Source organism: Ixodes scapularis, unplaced genomic scaffold (assembly GCF_016920785.2).
Source record: "Ixodes scapularis isolate PalLabHiFi unplaced genomic scaffold, ASM1692078v2 PGA_scaffold4__175_contigs__length_147842914, whole genome shotgun sequence".
Classification (NCBI taxonomy): Eukaryota; Metazoa; Arthropoda; class Arachnida; order Ixodida; family Ixodidae; genus Ixodes; species Ixodes scapularis.
In genome coordinates this window covers 102,546,944-102,566,291 of record NW_024609879.1, presented here as the reverse complement: position 1 = coordinate 102,566,291, position 19,348 = coordinate 102,546,944, and the positions used below count along the sequence as shown (strand labels likewise).

General features: G+C 44.3%; 1 pseudogene; it reads left to right on the top strand.

Moving 5' to 3' along the window:
* Nucleotides 1-5,752: 5,752 nt before the first annotated feature.
* On the top strand, nt 5,753-17,352 carry LOC115328227 (annotated as a pseudogene).
* Nucleotides 17,353-19,348: the final 1,996 nt, after the last annotated feature.

The window sequence follows — 19,348 nt, the reverse complement described above, 5'->3', positions numbered from 1 at the left end:
GCTTATAATTGGTAATATGCAAAAAAATATTTAATGTTGTGTAAAAAATTTTTGTTTAGATATTTTATATCAAACGTAGCACTTTTTTTTTTTTTTTGTGCTTCGAGTCATGGTACTTCAAATGCCGCTGAGGAAATAATTAAACTATGATAAAATCTTTTATAACATTTAGAGCTACATTGGTTGCCCAAGAGGTGGACGATGGCTTTTTTTCATTTTCAAAGTCATAACGCTCCAGGAGCCCTTCAAACTTACCTGTTTTTGACGCATATCTTTTTTGGACATCAAACAGATTTATTGACATCTAATAACATTTATTGTTTGGAATAGATATACATTGAGATGTATTAAATTTTCACAATGAACTGGCTTTGGTTTCTTACTAGGTGTAGAGCTTAGCTAATTTTAAAAACAATAAAAACTGTTTGGGTGTTTTGCTGCGCTACCTGGTGGATGGCAGACAAACTGCTGATTTCTAGTGTTCAAAAAATTTCCGAGGGCGGCGTTGGCGTCTGTATCATCAATCTCCGTGTCTTTTTACCTTCACATTTAAAAAAAAATATATTAGAAGATTTACTAACCATAAATGAATGGTTTAAGTACTGGGTCAGGTTAATAAATCTAAGACAAATAATTACACACGGATATAATGTGTTCATTATTCGATATGATTGAAATCAATAAACAATAAAGACGAAGAGGAAAATAATGCACCCGAGTTCACTTCATGCCTAGAGTCACTAAATGAGCTTTAAAGTATCGGCACTCCGTTCCCCAAAATTGTTTTGGGCGCCGCCATTTTGGGTCTTGTTCAGAGCAAACGCAACTGCCGATCGTCATGATCCAAAAGTACGACTTCCTCGGCATTAGATGCGCTGCTAGGAAGTTGATGCAATATTGCAATGCTCTGTCGTGCGTTGTTTAAACATTTGTGGGGGACGGAAAAGCGTTTCCTGTGATTTCAGATGAAGCTTCAGGTAACTGGCAACCATGATTTTAAGCCACAATATGGCCAAGTGCCGTTACTCTGAACCGTGGCTAATTTACTGGCACAAGCGGGAACAATGAGGAAGAGGCAGGTGTCAAAAGGTAGTGGCTTGTGGAATCCATGGGGCTTACGTCATGGCCCCTCCAGGTATTACAAGCCTCTTGAACAAGAGCATGAATAGTGTCAATAAATAAGCTACGCGTCAGAGTAGCGACACTTACATGAGCTTCCTAACACCGAATCTAATGCTGAGGATGTCGCACTCTTGAATCATGACGATCGGCAGTTGCGCCTGCTCTGCACAAGCACCAGAATGGCGGCGTTCACAACACTGACGGGGAAGAGAGTGCCGATACTCTAAGCGCAGCTAATTTATTTGCTCTAGTTCCCGCGAAACTTCTTTTCCCTGACTGAAACTCAAAGTAAATACGAATAATACACCATTATTATAGCTTATTTAGTTATAACCAACTACACATAATGAGAAGAGGAAGCGGCCGGGTAGCAGAAACGCGGGTTTTATATGCGACCGTTGTAACCGTCTCAAAAGAGAGAACGCGCGAGCTTGCGCTGGTTTAAAAAAAAAGGCATCCAAAGAAAAGAGGCGGCACGCTGTGCTCTTTGTTATTATGCGTCTAATCTCCAATTGTTGTGTGTATGTTTATACAGCCAGAAGTTAGTCCGCCTTAGTGGGCGTCTGACTCTCAGCTGTAGATGACCAATTTAGCCAGTGCGGTACCACCGCTAGCCTGGGGTCTTTAACGTGCACCAAGCAGTAGTGATACACGACCGCACACCGGTACGATGCTCTTCCCGATGGAAACGGGCAGGGGCGGGTGGCTTCTGCAGATCGAGCTTTCGCTCCAAGCGCTCCTAGCTGGTGTGCACTAGACCATGCACTCGGCCACCAACTCCCCCCCCCCCCCCCCCCCCCCCCCCCCTTGTGCGTCAAATTTATATACAGGTATAAGATTTTGAAGATCGACGATGGACGTCGATCTTCTCGAGGTAATGTAACGTAATAACATTATATAAATAAAACACTTGTTGAAGGACTGAACGTCTCAATTTTTCGATTCTTGGATTGTAATATGGCGGTACCCTATTGTACTTACTGTTGATGAAGAGCAATATGAGGTGACGAGGTAATGATTAAATGATGAGGCTCTATAAGGACGACGACATTAGTGGGTGTCGAACCACAACGTACAGTGCAAGATTCGTTTCAAGTATCGTGTACCCAAAGATTTTCTTCACCCGCAACAGAATATGGTAGAATCAATGAAGATGCTGCCTTACAACTGTACGTGGAACAGGAAAATTGTACTGTGCAGAAGTGCGGCTTATTCGTTAATAGGAGGGAGGGATTTCTAGCAGCATTCCCTGAATGACTAGTTGAAACAAATGTGTACCCTTTCCAAAAGATTCTGGAAGCATACTTAAACCGCAAAGGAGTATGAGGCGAAAAATAAGAAAAAGGAGCCTGGTGTGAAAGGTTAAAATCACCACCATAGATTCTACTGTCAAATACAAGGGCAGTTACACAATCCACAAAGAGAGTTTTGTGATTTAGTTATATTTACACTCAAGGACATTTATATCCAACGTATTCAGAGAGATAACACCTTCTGGTCAACCAGCATAGAGCCTTTTCTACTCAAGTTTTACATGGAAGGCCCGACTTCCGCTGAAATTCCTTACGTAGACGAGTTGTCCGACCGAATAAACTGCAATTACTTTCGATCTGGGAATCTCTCGATCATCGTTCGTTAGCCATAGTATTATGAGATCGAGGAGTGTGGCTCTTCGTCCGCCTAATATTGCTTCGGTGGGTGTTTTTACCGTGTAAGATGAGACCGTCGCGTGATGCTGGAACAACAACCTGGCGATTCTTCACTGAACTGCTTCTTCCGTAAGCTTCAAAAGGGCTTTTTTTTTTGCTTCGCACACCATCTGTTCTGCATGCCCGCTAGTTGCAGGATGGTAGGGTGCACTAATGTGATGCCTGAGACCGGTATTTTTTTTTTCTTCAAAAACTTGTTTATTTTGTTTGAAACAAGATTTGGCGCGTTATCAGAGAAAAGTAGGTAAAAGAGACCTTAGAACGTCAATGACGTGCTTGGACGTCGTGGCAGGCATCGTGTAAACTTCCAGCCACTTAGAGTACGCATCGCCCATGACTCCGCAGATGCGGATACGTTTCGCAACCCACCGATTGAATAGTGGATCGTTTTCAGTTACTGTTCATGATGGCGTTGGACTCCAGGAAGACTTCGAGTCTTTCCAGAAAGTTAGCCCAGGTGCCAGAAATTTTGTCGAAAGCGGTAAGTGTTCGAAACGTCGACAACATCGGTAGCCACGAATTGTGCTTGACACTGGACACTTACCATTCGCTGAGAAGAAACCTGCTTGTTCGTCTGCCACGAGTCGTCCGATATCAGGTCATCACCGCAACACCATCTCCCGACAAAAACGCATGTCCATAGTTAGCAATCACGTGAACTTATATATTCCCGAACGCTCATAACTTGCCGTCGCTAAACGCCGTTCATTCACAGCGTCATCATTGCAAATAAACGTCTTCCTATTTCTTCTGATGGTTTTAATCATATTCCTCCTAAGCTGTACTTACAACATTATGTGTGTCGGTACTTCCGAAAATATTGCAACGGCGTTTGTTTTCTGGGAACCTCTTCCGGACCCCGTGAAACACAATATTTCGTGACGTCATTTTAGTCGTCATTAAAATGGTGAGGTAAGTACCGTAAATTGCGAAGCAGTTTACTTGACGTCCGCTTCCACTGGTGTCTTGGAAGATTGAGTCTACTGAGCGTGCATTCCTGCCGAAGAAATTTTCATTGATAGAATATTAACACGTCAATCAACATTTGATTCCTTCTTGGTAAGATTTATTGCGAAAGCCCGTTACAACCACCGAACCGCATTTACCTTAATCAGAGAACACCCACCCTGACATTAGGGAGTTTTAGAATAACGTACGCAATTTTAGCGCACGCTAGCGCTAAACTTAGCGCTTGCTTTAGCGCACGCGACGCAAGAGTGTTTTAGAATAGCGTTTCTCTGCCGCGACGCAAAAGCCCAAGCATCTCGCGCTTGCAACGCCACCAAGATACAGACACGATTTTTATTTCACACACGAAATGCTGCAACTTGAGAAAAAAAAACAAGATTTTTGGTCCGGAGTAACAATTTTACATTTGTTTAAACGTGAGAGTGCGACGCGAGCGGTCGACCGGTCGTGTCCGCCGCATACGTCGCCTCGGCAAGAGTGTACTGACCTTCGCCGATAAATGTTCGCTCGTCGCAAGCATCAAGTTCCCGGTGATCGTTGCCCACCCTGGGTTTTCCAAACCGAGTGCGATGTCGTCCCGTGGTCCCGTATTGAAAATCGCAGTCGCGAGGATGCCGCTGACGTCGCGCTCACGACGCCGCCAAAGCGACCGCAGCCGTGATCCCGGGGGCCGCCATTTTTTTTTAAACTGTGCTCGTCTTGGCTTTAGCCAACTTCTCATCACGAATCCTCCTTAGAGGAGCGCAAAGGCCCTTTGCGTACGCACGCTATTTCCGAGAAATAGCGCACGCTAAAATTGCGCACGCAAAGCGCAAAACCTGGTTTGCGTTCGGAGCATGCGCAGTGGCGACGACGCTATTCTTTGCGCACGCAAAGCTTTAGCGTGCGCTATTCTAAAACTCCCTATTCTCGCATACAAAAATTGGGTTGTGTGTGTGTTTATACAGCCTAGAACTTGGTCTGCCTCACAGGGGCGACGAGTCTCCCAGCTGTAGATGAGCAATTTAGCCAGTGCGGTACAGCCGCTAGCCTGGGGTCTTTAACGTGCATCACGCAGTAGTGATACACGACCGCACGCCGGTACGATGCTCATCCAGATCGAAACGGGCAGGGGTGGGCATCCGTTTGCTGGGCCACGCTACTTGAGCTGGCTGAGCACAGCTGGCAGCGGCGCGAGCAAGGCCACGAGGGGAACGTGATGGTGCTCGAGCCATCCCACCGTGAACCAATGTTTCGGCCACCCCACGGGTGCGTGTCGCCGTCTATTGGTTGAACTAACGCCTTGTTCAAGATGGCTGCCGTGGGACCGCAGCCTTAATGCAATATTTATTTCATTTATCCGACGCTGATCGTTCTCCAGTTTTTTTTTCTTTTTCTTTTTTTCTTTTTTACAGTAAAGTACGTTTGAGTTCTCCCACTGGCTCTGGTTCCCATGATTCTCTTTCACCTTTCCGAACGAACCTGACAGTGTCGTAAATCCCAAGCTTCTCCAAGCGAGGGGTCTCAACCGAAAAGAAATACTGCTTATCGAAGACGGGCTAATTGCACTGACCTTGAAGAAAAGCGCCATCCCAGCCAAAGATTTTGTCGTCAGCATGTGTGTCCACCATACAGACTCACTTCTTTATTCATTTATTAATTTATTTATTTTCTACGTATAGAGTTGTAGCGGCGCCCTGCTTCTTCCACCAACGGAGTGTTTTCAGTCGAAAATTCTGATCTATTATTTTTTCGTGATTTGTGTCTCCTTCGACGGCTAAAGTCGTACAGACCACGCCGATACCATATTTTTTATGGTGGATGGATTTTTTTTTTTTTTTTCGTTTTTCAAGAGACTTTTTGCTCGACCACGCCGCGGACGCATAATTAAGCCTCACACCATATATATGCCCACCTCCCCGGCGGAGGCTCGGCGGGCTAGCTTCCGCGCGACCTCGTTTTCTTTGTTCAAGATGGCCATGCAAGTTATAGGGGAGGAGGAAGACATTGCCCCCGAAGAGGTTCAGTGCGCCGGTTGGCAGTCGGCGTCTACCAAGCATAAATCTTCCCAAAAGTGCCTGCCCGCCGAGAGCGAGCAACCCGCCAACACGCCAAGTGCATGGCAGTAGCAATGGCGGCTCCCGCAGTCCCGTCAGCGTAAAGAAACGTCTTGTAGCTGCCTCGAGAATGCCTCGCCTTCTGAAGGAGCACTTTAGAGTAATCGTCCGTCCTCGGGGAGGCCTAAACGTTAAAAATATCAGTCAAGTCAAGATCGCCCAGGCTCTTGTGACGGCGGCGGGTCTCTCTTTCACGAATGCCGCGGAAGACGTCATCCACCCCAACGCCATGCAGGAGATTTCGGTGCTCAGCACCCCCCAGAACACAGCGCCAAGACCTATGCGGGGGTTGAAGCCATCTCCATTTGCTTAGCAAACTAAACGAGGTCAGCTCCTATTTCGACGAGCCCGACAACACGTGCAAGGGGATCATAAGAAACATTGACCTGAAATTTGATCACAAGCAGCTTAGAAGTCTCATCGCACAGCCGAGGAACCCCAAGGCCAAACTACGTCATGTGCTGCCTCAGTATGCTAAGATGCACGCTCTACCGAACACAAACGGAGGTCTGCTGCGGATGTGGCAGACTCGGTCACCGAGCCGACGTCTGCCCGACTCCCGAAAACGTGGTCTGCAGGGGCTGCCGAGCAAATTCCCCAAGCGACCAACATGTTTGTTCATCGAAGTGCGCCCTCTGCGGGGGCCTCACCCCACGGCCGACAAGTCCTATAAGCAGAGGAATCAAGTGCGTTACATCAGTGGCGTAGCCAGGATTTTATTTCGGGAGGGGTTTAAAGGGATCCACCCCCCCTTTCCCAATGACACACGGTGAGCTCGCCGATATGGACGCTCAGGCAAAGATTAGGGAGGCGATGTTAAGATAAAACGGGTAAAGCTGCATTGTAATTTTTTTCAAAACGGAGCAGGCTTCATCCACAGGAATACGGCCGTGGTGGCTCAACGTTCTACTGTCGTCGTAGTTGCGGCCCACCAACTTTAAAAGTTTCGTTACAGCACACAACTCCCTCTGCTTTTGAGGTAGCACCGCATTTCCAACGCGTGAAGGCCAGACAAAACACAAAATCTATACTGTAACAAAAAAAAAATAAGCAGCAAAAAACAAAAATCTTGACGCTGAAAAATTAGAGCAACCGACCACGCACAAACACTAAGACCAATATATGGGGCGAAGGTAATTCTGAACAATCACAAAACAAAAATTTATTATCTATTAAAGGTTTAACAAATTCGTGCTACAGAACCAGGTGCCGAAGAAAAGAGAGTCTTATCTTGGCTAGGCCGCTTTATCTTGCAGCGTGGTCCAAAGGCAACAGCAGGATATCCTCGAGGTAAGGAGAAGTCATCAGTCCTTACTCGTCGTTCAGTCACTCGAAGAAATTACATGACGCACCACACAAAAACTACTCGCCGAACGTGGAGAGGAACTTGACTACCCTTGCGCCTATGCGTAGTAAGAATATGAAGGCTTGTCTCTTCGGAGTTTCTGTGTTCCTTGCAACGAAGAGATTAAGCTAATAAGGAATTGCATCGGATGCCACCTCGACATACAAAGCAGAAACCAAGACGGACTTCATCGCATCCGTGAGCGACGAATTTCGCAAAGTGAGGAAAACTTCGCCAACAATACGGAAATTTTAGGCGTCCAATGCAAGAGGGAGAAACGTGAAACGCCCGTCACGTCTGCGGTATATACGCGGTCGCCCTCTGTCCGGAGGCCCTATTTCAGAACGTCCATCGTCTTCTCAAGATCCTAGGGACTCTGCCCCTAACAACGGCGGAAGCTGGGCGCTCGTTTTCTTCACTACGACAGTGAAAACATATCTGAGAGCGTCCACTTCGAATGAGCGACTGCTCGGTCTATAGTTTGTTTCACTTTAAGTCCAGACGCAGCCGATGCTGCAAGCGCGAGCCTTTTGGCCCTGAACAGTGCTTGCACTACACAAGCGCGCATGCTTGGCAGGAACGTTGAAAACCCGGAGCTCGCGCGTGTAGCATCGGTTGCGTCCGGACCTGAGCTCAAACAAAGTATAGCGCTTTTGAATGTTCACCGTGACATTAAAGTTCAAGCGGAGGACGTCCTGGATATTTTTTCCGTGAACGCAGGCGGCTGCATTTTAATGTGTAGGTGCTTGGCATAAATGAGATGATCAAGACAACCTGTAAATTGCTTTCTAAAATAAAGTTACCTTTTTAGTCGCGCGAATGATCTAATTTTCCTTCTTAAATATTCTTGTTGAGCAAAACTGACCTGTGAGACGTCTGTTTGCTGTGTACCTGAGACTGCAAAGTTTGACCTGGATTACATTATTTTTGTGCTTGAAAATTTTCTGCGCACATGTCAACTTCTGGAAAAGCTCTTTCTTTTTTTTTTTTTTTTTTTTTTTTTTTAGCGAGATTGTTTGAATTTTGATTTGTTTTATTTTTGATGCTGGGTCTTTTTCGTGTACGTGAGCCCGCAAATTTTGACCTGTATCAATTTTCTTTTTGTGTGTGAAAATTTTTGGGTTAAAATTTCGACTTATGGAAAGTATATCGTTTGTGTGCAGTGAGACTGTGCGAATTTCGACTTGTTTTATTTTAATTGCTGGCTCTGGAACTGCCTACAGCCTCCCGCATTGTCTGTAAGCAAAGGTCAACCAAGCGTAGTTAATTTTGATTTGAGCAAGACCTTTGATGTGGTTGACCGCGAAATGTTGCTATTTAAACTGTGTTGGTGAAAACGTGATCGAATGGTTTGAAATTTATCTGCTGAACAGGAAGGGTTTTGTACAAGTTAATAATATGGCATCCACAACCTACAAAATAAACTCTTGGGTGTCTCAGGGATATGTTTTAGGCCCCCTTCTCTTTTCTTTATTTGTCAATGATAACCCCCTCGTCATCCCACACTTATTATTCTTCATATACGCCGATGACATTAAACATTCCTTGAAATTCGAGCTCTTGACGACTGCGTAAAACTACAGGCGGACGTGAAGACATTCAGCAATTAGTGTAGGGAAAGCAAGCTCCCTCTGAACAGTTCAAAAACCAAAGTATTGTCATTTTCTCAGTAAACTTTTCCTTATCAAATTGACGGGGACCTATCGATTCCTGTAACCGAAATAAGAGACCTTGGCGTTGTATTTGATTCGAACCCAATGTTTGATGTTCACGTGGACAAAATGGTTTGCGCACCTTTACGAGTGCTCGGCCTTCTGTGTCACCTGACTAAAAAATTCAACAATCCATGCGCGTTTTAACCCATTCCTGCTCACTGGATCGCTCGCAGCTAGACTAGGCGTCGGTGGTGTGGAACACAATCTGTAAAACAAATTCACTGAGAGTATAACGGTTGCAGCACAAATTCGCCTCAATTTTTAAGTATCGATATTTGGCTAGGGATAAGCAAACTTTGGATTATGAAGCCCTTTTGAAACGTGTTCGATTGAAAGATGATTCTGTATTTTTGTTTAAAATCCTGCATGGCCTAAATGACTCCCCAAGTCTCTTATCTGAAGTAAATATTAGGATTCCCAGGCTACCTACAAGACTCAATTCACCTTTTTATACATTCAGAGAATTTATATTTAGTCATTTACGCCCACGCTGAGAAACTGGGCATATCTGACTCCAGCCAAAATAATTTCGACCACTCAATCAGAATCCTGTTCAAATTAAGGCAGAACTAAAGGGTGTTCAGATGTTACTGTGAATCGCACACGAATTTTATTCTTTCTTGTGACTTTGTAGACACACTGTTTTTCCAAAGCTGTATTTCGAAATGTTACTATCACTTTTGAACTGCCTGAGAGTGATTAGAAATGGTATGACCACTAATATTTGCAAGACACTTTGTCAGATTACATTTTCTTTTTTTCTCTCTCTGCATGATGTACTCTCCAGACTCCAGAGTCCAATCTACATGCCTTTATCTTCAAGGCGCACCAACGTATGGTCTTCTAACATAAATATTTACCCCCTAATCTTATATGTCGGTCATTTTGATCTTTGTGTGTCTCTGGCAAGTTATAATTTTCATGTTTTATTTGGAATGTGAGTGTGATCCATGTTTTTAACTGTTTGAATATCCGGTGTGCCAGCACTAAGACCGAATGGTTGTTCCTGGACACCGAATAAAATGTATTATTTTTTCGCCACAACGCTGCTCATGCTGATCTCTTCTGTTCAGTGACACGCCTCCTACCATTACGCTGGTGGTTTTCGGCAGTGTTTTGTACACGACCTTCGTTATCACCACCGACAACTTCCGAGTTCCCGCTCATCTCAAGTAACTCTGCTCCAGCGTCACCCACACTAACTCGCGTTGCAATGGGTGATTCCAACGAGTGCATCTCATGTCACAAGCCAACGCCTGCTGACGGTAGATTCATGACATGTTCTGAATGTTACTGCAGCTATCATTTAGGCCAGGGCTGTTCGGGCATTGCACCGAACACATTTAATGCGATGAGTGATACAAAACGAGATGTATGGAAGTGCAAGAGCTGCAGGCCTGGCAGTAGGCGAGGCAATCTTAGTAGTCAAACAGATAATACGCAGTTTGGCGCAAGCGTTTCAGCACAGCTGTCTGCCATTCAGGCTCAGCTTAAAGCTCTACCTGACATTAGCTCGAAAGTCGAAGCTCTGATAAGCCAGGCCAAAGACCTACTGCTCCTAGCAGCAGAAATAGCAAACCTAAATAAGACTATGAGCGAGCTGCAAGACACAGTGTCATTTGTCTCCAAGCAATATGACACCGTGATGGAGGGCTTGAAGTCTGGCGAAACTGCTCTAAAGGCTTGTGAATCTGAAGTGGCAGCTTTGAAAGCTACAGTTGCTGCCCAAGCATCACAGCTTGAGATATTACGCGCTGAAGTAAGCGAATCCGAGCAGCAGTGTCGCAGAGCCAATATGGAGGTTTGCGGCCTTCCAGTTGTTGAGAACGAGGATCTGACAGGCCGACTGTCGGAAATCGCGGCGAAACTCGACCTGCAGGGATTTCGACATTCAGACATTGAGTCAATTCACCGCCTTCCTGCAAAACAGAACACAATCCCAAAAATCCTGGTAAAGTTCAACCATGTCGCCATCAGGGAGCGATGGTTCGCAGCTAGAAAAAAACTGCGCGCCCTTTCTGAGAACAACGCACTGCCAAAAATGTTCTTCAATGAAAACTTAACACAAGCAAAGCGGGAACTTTTCTGGCTAGCGGAGGGGAAGGCACGCGAAGTGAATTTTAAATTTGTCTGGACTAAGGAAGGTAGAATCCTCGTCAAAAAGTCTGAGGGAACAACAGTTATTCATATTGCCAGAAAGAGTGATTTAGACAAGATCAAGTGAGCTCATGGGTTCCAGTTTTTTCACCTTTCCCGATGTATGCGCATTCAAAGTTTGTTTTAGCCATACCTCCGGAAATTCATTTGGACTGCTAAACTTGAACATTCGTAGTATAAGAAAATACTGGGATGAGTTTTTGACGATTGCTCTAAGCTTAAACGACATAATTGACGCTTTCGTTTTAACAGAAATTAATACTCACTCAGAGTCGCTGGAGCTTTTTGTTTTGCCTGGATATCGTTCTTTCTGCTATACACGCCCCGACAGACGCGGTGGCGGAGTTGCAGTTTTTGTTAGGGACGTATACACCACATCCCGATTGGACATTTCCCTCGTTTACGCTGAATGTGTCGCTTTACGGATAATCACGAAACATGCCTGCGCCAGTCAACTTTCCGAGGGGGAAGGGGCCCGGTCAAGATGGTGACGACCGATGATGGTGTTCGCCCGATGGTAGCCCCCCGGGAAGTCGAATAAGAAAAAAAAAACTAAACGTTGTTCGATCCCGCTGGACACATTACGACGTCGGTAGGTTTACGGTGGCCAGTGTGGCCACGTTTATTTTCAAAACAAAACGACAAGTCAACGGTAATATACAAAACTTCCAAAATTAAAACCCCGTACTTTAGTCCCCAGTCTCAAGAGCCGAATTCCCCGAGAACCCTCTCGGCAGCCCTTTTCTAGCCTCGTAGATGCCTCCTTTCCCTCCAGAGATGGACCAATCACTTCAAATTTCACCACTCCCACGTGGTACACTGTCGTCCAATGGTCGGCGAGCTGTCATCCTGTCGCTGTAACCGTCAAACCTAAATTCCTTGTAGGGTTGTTCTCTGCAATTTTTCCAGTCTGACTGGCGCCAACCGCTAAGTTATTGCATCGGGCAAAAAGCGACAATTTTACACTAAGCTGCGAAACCCTCTATATACAGGCACATTCGGCTAAAAGCCACAACCAGCTGCAAGAAGGGATCTGTCCGAGCGGACTATACCGAAACCCGAGACGTTTCTTAACGACCGCGGGGAAGCCGCTCCCCACTCCCGGCCGCTCTGCCCCCGCAAATGCTCCCTCCAAAACGCCGACACTCACAAAGACAGCTAAAAGAAATAAAACGATGCCGACGCAACTGTAGAAAGATAGACTTTTCTAAAACAAACTTTACTTATTTCTAACAAAATCCTTCGTTACTTAACGGCCTCGTTCTTGCTAATGGCAGTCTATCGCCCTCCGTCCAACAGTGCTTCCAATTTTATTCTAGAACTTGAAAACGTCGTATCATCATGGACGTTAGAACAACAGGTGTGTGTGGTGGGAGATTTTAACATAGATATATTAGCCTCATCCAAACCAGTCGTAATTGATTACCTCACACTTTTTTATTCTCATGGTATTGAATGCAGCATTCAGGCTCCAACAAGGGAAGAGTTTTTAAATGGATCACTAGTTGCATCGTGCCTTGATCACATAAGCGTGCGTGGTCCAAGTTTTAATATTCAATCCTGCGTAATCATTCAAAAACTGGCACACCATTATTTTAAAGCATGTCAGTGGACACCCTTGTTTTCCCGTCAAGATACGCAAAAGCTTCCAGGCAAAGATAAAACAACTGACACTTGGATCATAGATCACCGGAAACTTGACTTGTCTATAAAATCTTTCACTTGGTCATCGTTACTTGACTCAAACGACGCTTGCCAAGTGTACAAGAAATTTTGCGAACAAATCCAGTTTTTCAGAAATGAGGCGAAGCGTCCAATTAGTTTTAGGAAAAGAAAAAAGGAAAGCCATTGGATAACCCCAGATATTATTAAAGCAATCGAATACAAAGACCTGTTGTGGAGACGATCCAAGCGTGCCCCGAGCAATAGCGCGCTCCACCTCGCATTTAAGATAGAAAGAAATAAAGTATGTGCGCTGATACGCGCTTCAAAACGGCGCTACTTTAGAGGACAGTTTGACAAAGCTGCAAATAACCCCAAACAGACGTGGTCCATCGTCAACCAACTGCGTGGAAAAACTACACATCCAGAGTCTCCCTTGCAATACTTTAAAGACGATCCCCAGCTAGTAGCGAATTCATTCAACAATTATTTTGCGAGCACATCACGAGTATCATCTGAGGCTTCTCTCGGCGTTTGCAGCCTAAATAATTCAATTTGTGAATCAGCACTTTTACCAACCATCACTGATGTTGACCTGCATTCTCTGGTGTTTAGCTTCAAAGAAACGAAACCAAACGGAATTGATGGCATATCGATCAGAATTCTACGACAAAATTTTGCGGCTTTAACTACTGTTCTTTTATTCATGCTAAACGGTTTCATAACGACCGGTGTAATTCCAAGAACCTTAAAAACAGCACTTGTTAAACCTTTTTTCAAAAAGGGTCAAAAAGACAAATTTGAAAACTATCGACCAATCTCCATATTGCCTGTCATAGGTCAGCTTCTGGAAAAGCACTTGCTAATAACTATGTCAGGATTCCTCAACAAGTTCTCAGTAATTTCACCGAGACAATCTGGTTTTGTACAGGGTCTTGGAACTGTTTCACTGTTAGAAGAATTTTCCGACCTCCTCCATTCAGCTTTTGACAATAATCTATACAATTGCGGTCTATTTTTAGATATTTCTAAAGCTTTTGACTCCGTCGACCGCAGTATATTGCTTCAGAAATTACACAAGCTGGGATTTTGTGGCAACTTTCACACACTTCTTACAAATCATCTCTCTAATCGTTCCCAGGTTGTTGCTCTGGGAGGTCTAAACATGAGCACACAGGTGTCTCTGACGTGTGGCGTTCCACACGGATCCATAATCTCCCCCTTATTGTTTAATATTTATGTGAATGATCTTGCAGAAAACATCTTAAATTGTCATATATTTCAATATGCGGATGATACAGTTTTAGTCGCGTGTCACACCAACTACACATCAGCCGTACAAGTACTACAACAAGCTGTTTTCACTGCTATGAACTGGTTTCGTGACAACCGTATCAAAGTTAACGCCTCAAAAACTAGTTTAGTATGCTTTAGAAATCCCTTAAAACAAACTGTGACAAACATTCCTCTCTTCATTCATACCTCCGATTGTGCTTCTTGTTCCTGTACGGCAGTTTCTTATGTCAATTCAGTTAAATACCTGGGAGTTTATTTTGACAGCGACCTTGCTTGGAACACCCACCTGTCCTATATTTGTAGCAAACTCAGAAGTACTGCCTGGCTTTTGTACACCGTTAGACATCTTGCTCCGATCGGTGTGCGCAGAGCTATTGCCAGCAGTCTTGCTTACGGAGTTTTAAGATATGGAATCACCATTCTTTCCAATTGCTCCGTAAGATGGCAAATACGCATCGATAATATTCTGCGGAACTTACTGAAGAGCGTGGCGTATGACTGTGATTTGACAGAATGCGGAAGTATCTTTGAGTATCTTGGTTTACCTTCCTTCCAAAAGTTGTTTGTGAATTCAGTAATTTTGCGCCACTTTTGGATGGATGATTTCAAAAAAACTTACATGTCCTCCCGAGTTCTAAGAGATAGTCCTCGCTATGTTGTACCTCGTTCTTATACTCGCTACGGACAAGCTACTCGTGATATTTATGTCCCGAAAATATTTAATTCGCTTCCTGATGACATATTTACGCTTACCTCAAGAAAGCAACTAAAAAAATTCCTAATTGATTGGACTCTACCTTAAGTACTCGTTAATGTTTCCTTACCCTTTTCTCTTTTTTTTTTTTTTACAACTTTGTCGGAACCTTTTTATGTTACCTGTATATATTTCTATAGTGTTTCTACCGGTTCACTGTGATTGACTATCTCTGTCAGTGGCATGCATATATCTATATGTGTGCTTTGTGTGTGTCTCTACATGTACCTGTACATATGTCTATAATGTTTCTACCGGTCTACTGTGATTTACTATCTCTATCCGTGCCATGTACAAAGTGACTGACTACCCACCCCTCCCCTCCCCCACCCCGGACAACTATGACTGTTTATCGGTGTTTGTTAACAAGATGTATATAATCGCTTACTACCTCTTCCGGGCCATGTCCCACAAGCCTACTTTGGCTTTGACGGGCCCGAAAATATCGAAAACAAACATGAAAGTGGAATAAATATTATTATTATTATTATTATTATTATTATTATTATTATTATTATTATTATTATTATTATTATTATTATTATTATTATTATTATTATTATTATTATTATTATTATTTATGATAGAAGAAGTCACAGGCCAGACATTCCGTTCCATCAGTTTGTGCATGTTACACTGAAATTCCTTATCCACTGCCATAATTTGTCAGTTGGATGGTGGCTTCGACGACAGATTTTCATCAACGCAAGCCTCAAAACAGCTGGGCTCAACAAAACATTTGGTCAGCGCTGGAAGAATCCTTCAAGCTTGGCAGCTGCAACGGAGCTCTAGAATCGTAATCGTACTCGTAATCTTTATTGCCTCAGGAGAGCCGTGACACCGCGGAAAGGCGACAGCCCGTACCATGGAGGCCCGCGGTGCCACGTCTAGTGATGATGATTATGAGATGATATATACAGGGGGAAGGACGACATGGTCTTCTCAACATTGCAAGCACCGTTGCTTGAAGGTTCGGGGTTTGCCAAGACACTTCTACCAGCTGTAAGAAGTGCCTGGGCAAAGGGTGCTGTCCGGAGGCTTCACCGTGCGGCTGGGAATGCCTTGACGGTTTAATGGTGTTCAGTACGACGTGCTCTTCTGATCCGCCGCACGAGTCTTGGAGGTTCGGCGGCGGTTCAGGCCAGTAAGCAAGCGAGCCAAGGTGACCTTCGGTAGGCTGTTCAGTGGACGTTCTGGATGGTAAAGCCCTGGCGGTTGATGATGCGCTCGTTCGCTTCGTTGAAGGCAGCTGCTCCAGTACCATGGTGAGCGGCGGCTTTCTTCTGCAGTTGCACGAATCAGCTCGACCTAGCCCTGCGTGTCTGACAGCGTAATCGCTGGAACCCAGTCCTGCCGGCCAGTCGTTCAGAGTTACTTAGCATCCTTACCAGTTACTTGCCCCGTGGCTCGCGTCGATACTTAGAGGAGTGCCTCAACCTCCCGACTAAGTTTCACACACATAATTCACCGAATTCCCTTATGCATATGGATTCCCCTACGGTCCGCATGACCGAGTGCACGGCATGTAGCAAGTCTGCAAACAACGATGGCAGGCACATGTCGTGTTCGGATTGCAAGTCCAATAACCATCTGGGACAATCTTGCTCCGGGATAGCTGATAAGACCTTCATTACCATGGGACAAACGAAACGCAAAAAAAATGGAAGTGCCGTGCGTGTCGTGGGAAGGATGATCAGGTGGAAGTATCTGGGCCGAAGTCGTCAAGCTCCTCTGAAGGGATAGGAATGCTCGCTTCACAACTAACAACTATGAATGAGAAGCTGGAGGGATTACTCTCACTGAAGGGCAGCGTCGATTTCCTTATGACACTGTCGGCCAAACTAAACGAACTTTTAGCCATCAAGCCCATTGTCGAGAGTCTAAGGGAGACTGTGAACGGCCTACAACACTCAATAGATTTCTTTTCGGCCGACTATGACCGTCTCCTCAAGTTGGCGACCACCAACGAACAGAATGGCAAAGCCCTGCAAACGGCACTTTCTCATTTAAAGTCAACAGTGGAGGCGCAAGCATCCGAGATCCAAGAGATGCGAGTCGCCCTAAACGACAACGAGCAGCACAGCCGTCTGCCAAACCTGGAAGTGCACGGACTTCCTGTCTCACCTGATGAAGATCTTATGTCCTTTGCTGAGATTTTATCGAAAAAACTCAAGATCTCAAACTTTCAGAAATCTGACATTCTTGCTCTTCACCGCTTGCCAGCCAAATATGCAAAAAAAAAACACCGATTCTGATCAAATTCGCGTCTGTCCACATGAAGGAATCCTGGATGGCAGCGCGGGGTACGCTTCGTTCGCTGGGTCAGGATAGTTATCTTTCCAGACTGTACCTAAATGACAACCTGACCCACGCGAACAAGGAGTCGTTTTGGCGGGCAAGACAGAAGGGCAAGGAACAGGGCTATAAGTTCGTCTGGGTAACCAGAGCGAAAATCTACGCAAAGAAGGCGGTGGGTTCTCCACCTGTGAGAATTAACAGTTCGCTAGACTTTGAAAAGATTCTTTAGATGTATGGCAGATTTAGCTCAGGTTTCAAATTTTTCATCTCTTCGAACTTTTTTTGGAAATTGTGAGGAAATGTTTTTTTTCTGTAGTACACGTTAATATTCGGAGCATACGTAAACATTGGGTAGAATTCGAAATTACCTCAAGAGCAATTGCCTCTTCAGTAGATGTATTTGTCTTAACAGAAATTAACATCCCCTCTTCTGCAACAGATCAGTTCTCTTTACCGGGTTATTGTGGTACTTTTTCCACTCGAGATATGAGTCATGGTACGTGGTAGTATCGCGGTTTTCGTGAGTGATAAATGGTCATTTTCAAATACTTCGTTGACGTTCGCTCAGGCCGAGTTCATGGCCCTGTCTGTGGAGTATGCAATCAACTCCATATGTTCGCTCGCAATGTATAGACCACCGTCCACAAATATAGGGTATTTTTTTTTGTGTGGAATTTGAAGAAAACATTACTAATTTGAGTTCGTATAGTCAATTATGCATTATATGAGTCTTTAATATTGACATTTTGAATGGGTCTGAATCTAATGTATACAATTACCTCAACACTTTGGCAACTCACGGTATTTAGTCCGTTATTATTGTCCAACACGTGAAGAGTTCCTTTTAGAGAGTCTTGTTTCCTCATGCATCCACAATAACCTAAGAACATCTTCGACTGTCGTGAAATCAGCAGTTATTTAGGAAAAACTTGCCGACCACTACTTTGTTGCCTGCCGCACATCAAGTCGCATTAATGTTACAGGTACCGACACCACAGCCTTTGATAAATTGGTCTCGGCTTTTGACATGGAACTACTTTTTGAGGACCGTTAACCGCACCGACGTTCATCCAAAGTTTGTGCTGGTTTTCAAACAGTTCTATGAAAGATGCCGGAGAGAAATATTCGTAAAGAAACGCAACCCTGATCTTGTATGGCTGAATGCGTGTATTTTAGACGCGATAAGGGCAAAAAATGCACTAGGGGCTCGCTGCCGTCGTTCACCCAATGATGCACTCCTACGAATAAACTTTAAATCCTGCCGTAACAAAGTAAACGTGATGATTCGATCATCTAAGCGCATTTCTTATCACAGAAAATTCTCCCAATCTCATTCGGATGCACGTAAAACTTGGTCTTTGATAAATGAACTCCGTGGACACCAAAGACATTCTATTGATACGCTGAAGCGACTTTTTGGAGATAATTTGCAATCGATTGTAGAGGATTTTAACGGGTTTTTTTTTTTTTTTCCTGCTTTTTCTGGTCAGGCGAAAGGTAGCCTAGATGCATTTGATAACCTAGTCTCTTCCTCAGCGTTCCTTCCACCTTTCCAGGAAGCTGGTCTATATTCCATTTTGTCTAGTTTCAAGAACAACAAGTCCCCTGGTATAGACGGAATTCGTCTTTCTGATTTCTGCAGAAATATAGGCATTCTGAAAGACGTACTTCTATTTATGGTAAATGGTTTTATTGAAACCGAGATACTTCCCGATGAACTTAAAACATCTATAGTGCGTCCTTTGTGTAAAGGTGGTACTAGAAACAATATTGCAAACTATCGTCCGATTTCTCTCTTGTCAATCATCGCTCAGTTCCTCGAAAAGCATGTGTTTAATATAATGACGTTTTTTAGACAAATTTAATATCTTATCTCCAACTCAATTTGGTTTTGTGCAAGGAAAGGCCACTCAGCCTCTTCTAGAAGATTTCGCAGATCACCTATACTCAGCATTCGATCACAATATTGTTACCTCCGCGCTATTCTTAGATGTGTCCAAAGCTTTCGACACAGTAAGCCATATGATACTGCTGAAGAAACTGTACAGACTAGGTTTTCGTGTTTCATTTTTTCCCGTTCTTAAAATCTATCTTTCTCATCGCTCTCAACTGGTGTGCGCATCTGGATTTTAGAGTTCTCGAACTGAACTAAAAGCCGGAGTACCACAGGGGTCTATTCTATCACCTCTTTTGTTTAATATTTTTGTCAATGACATCGCCACCAT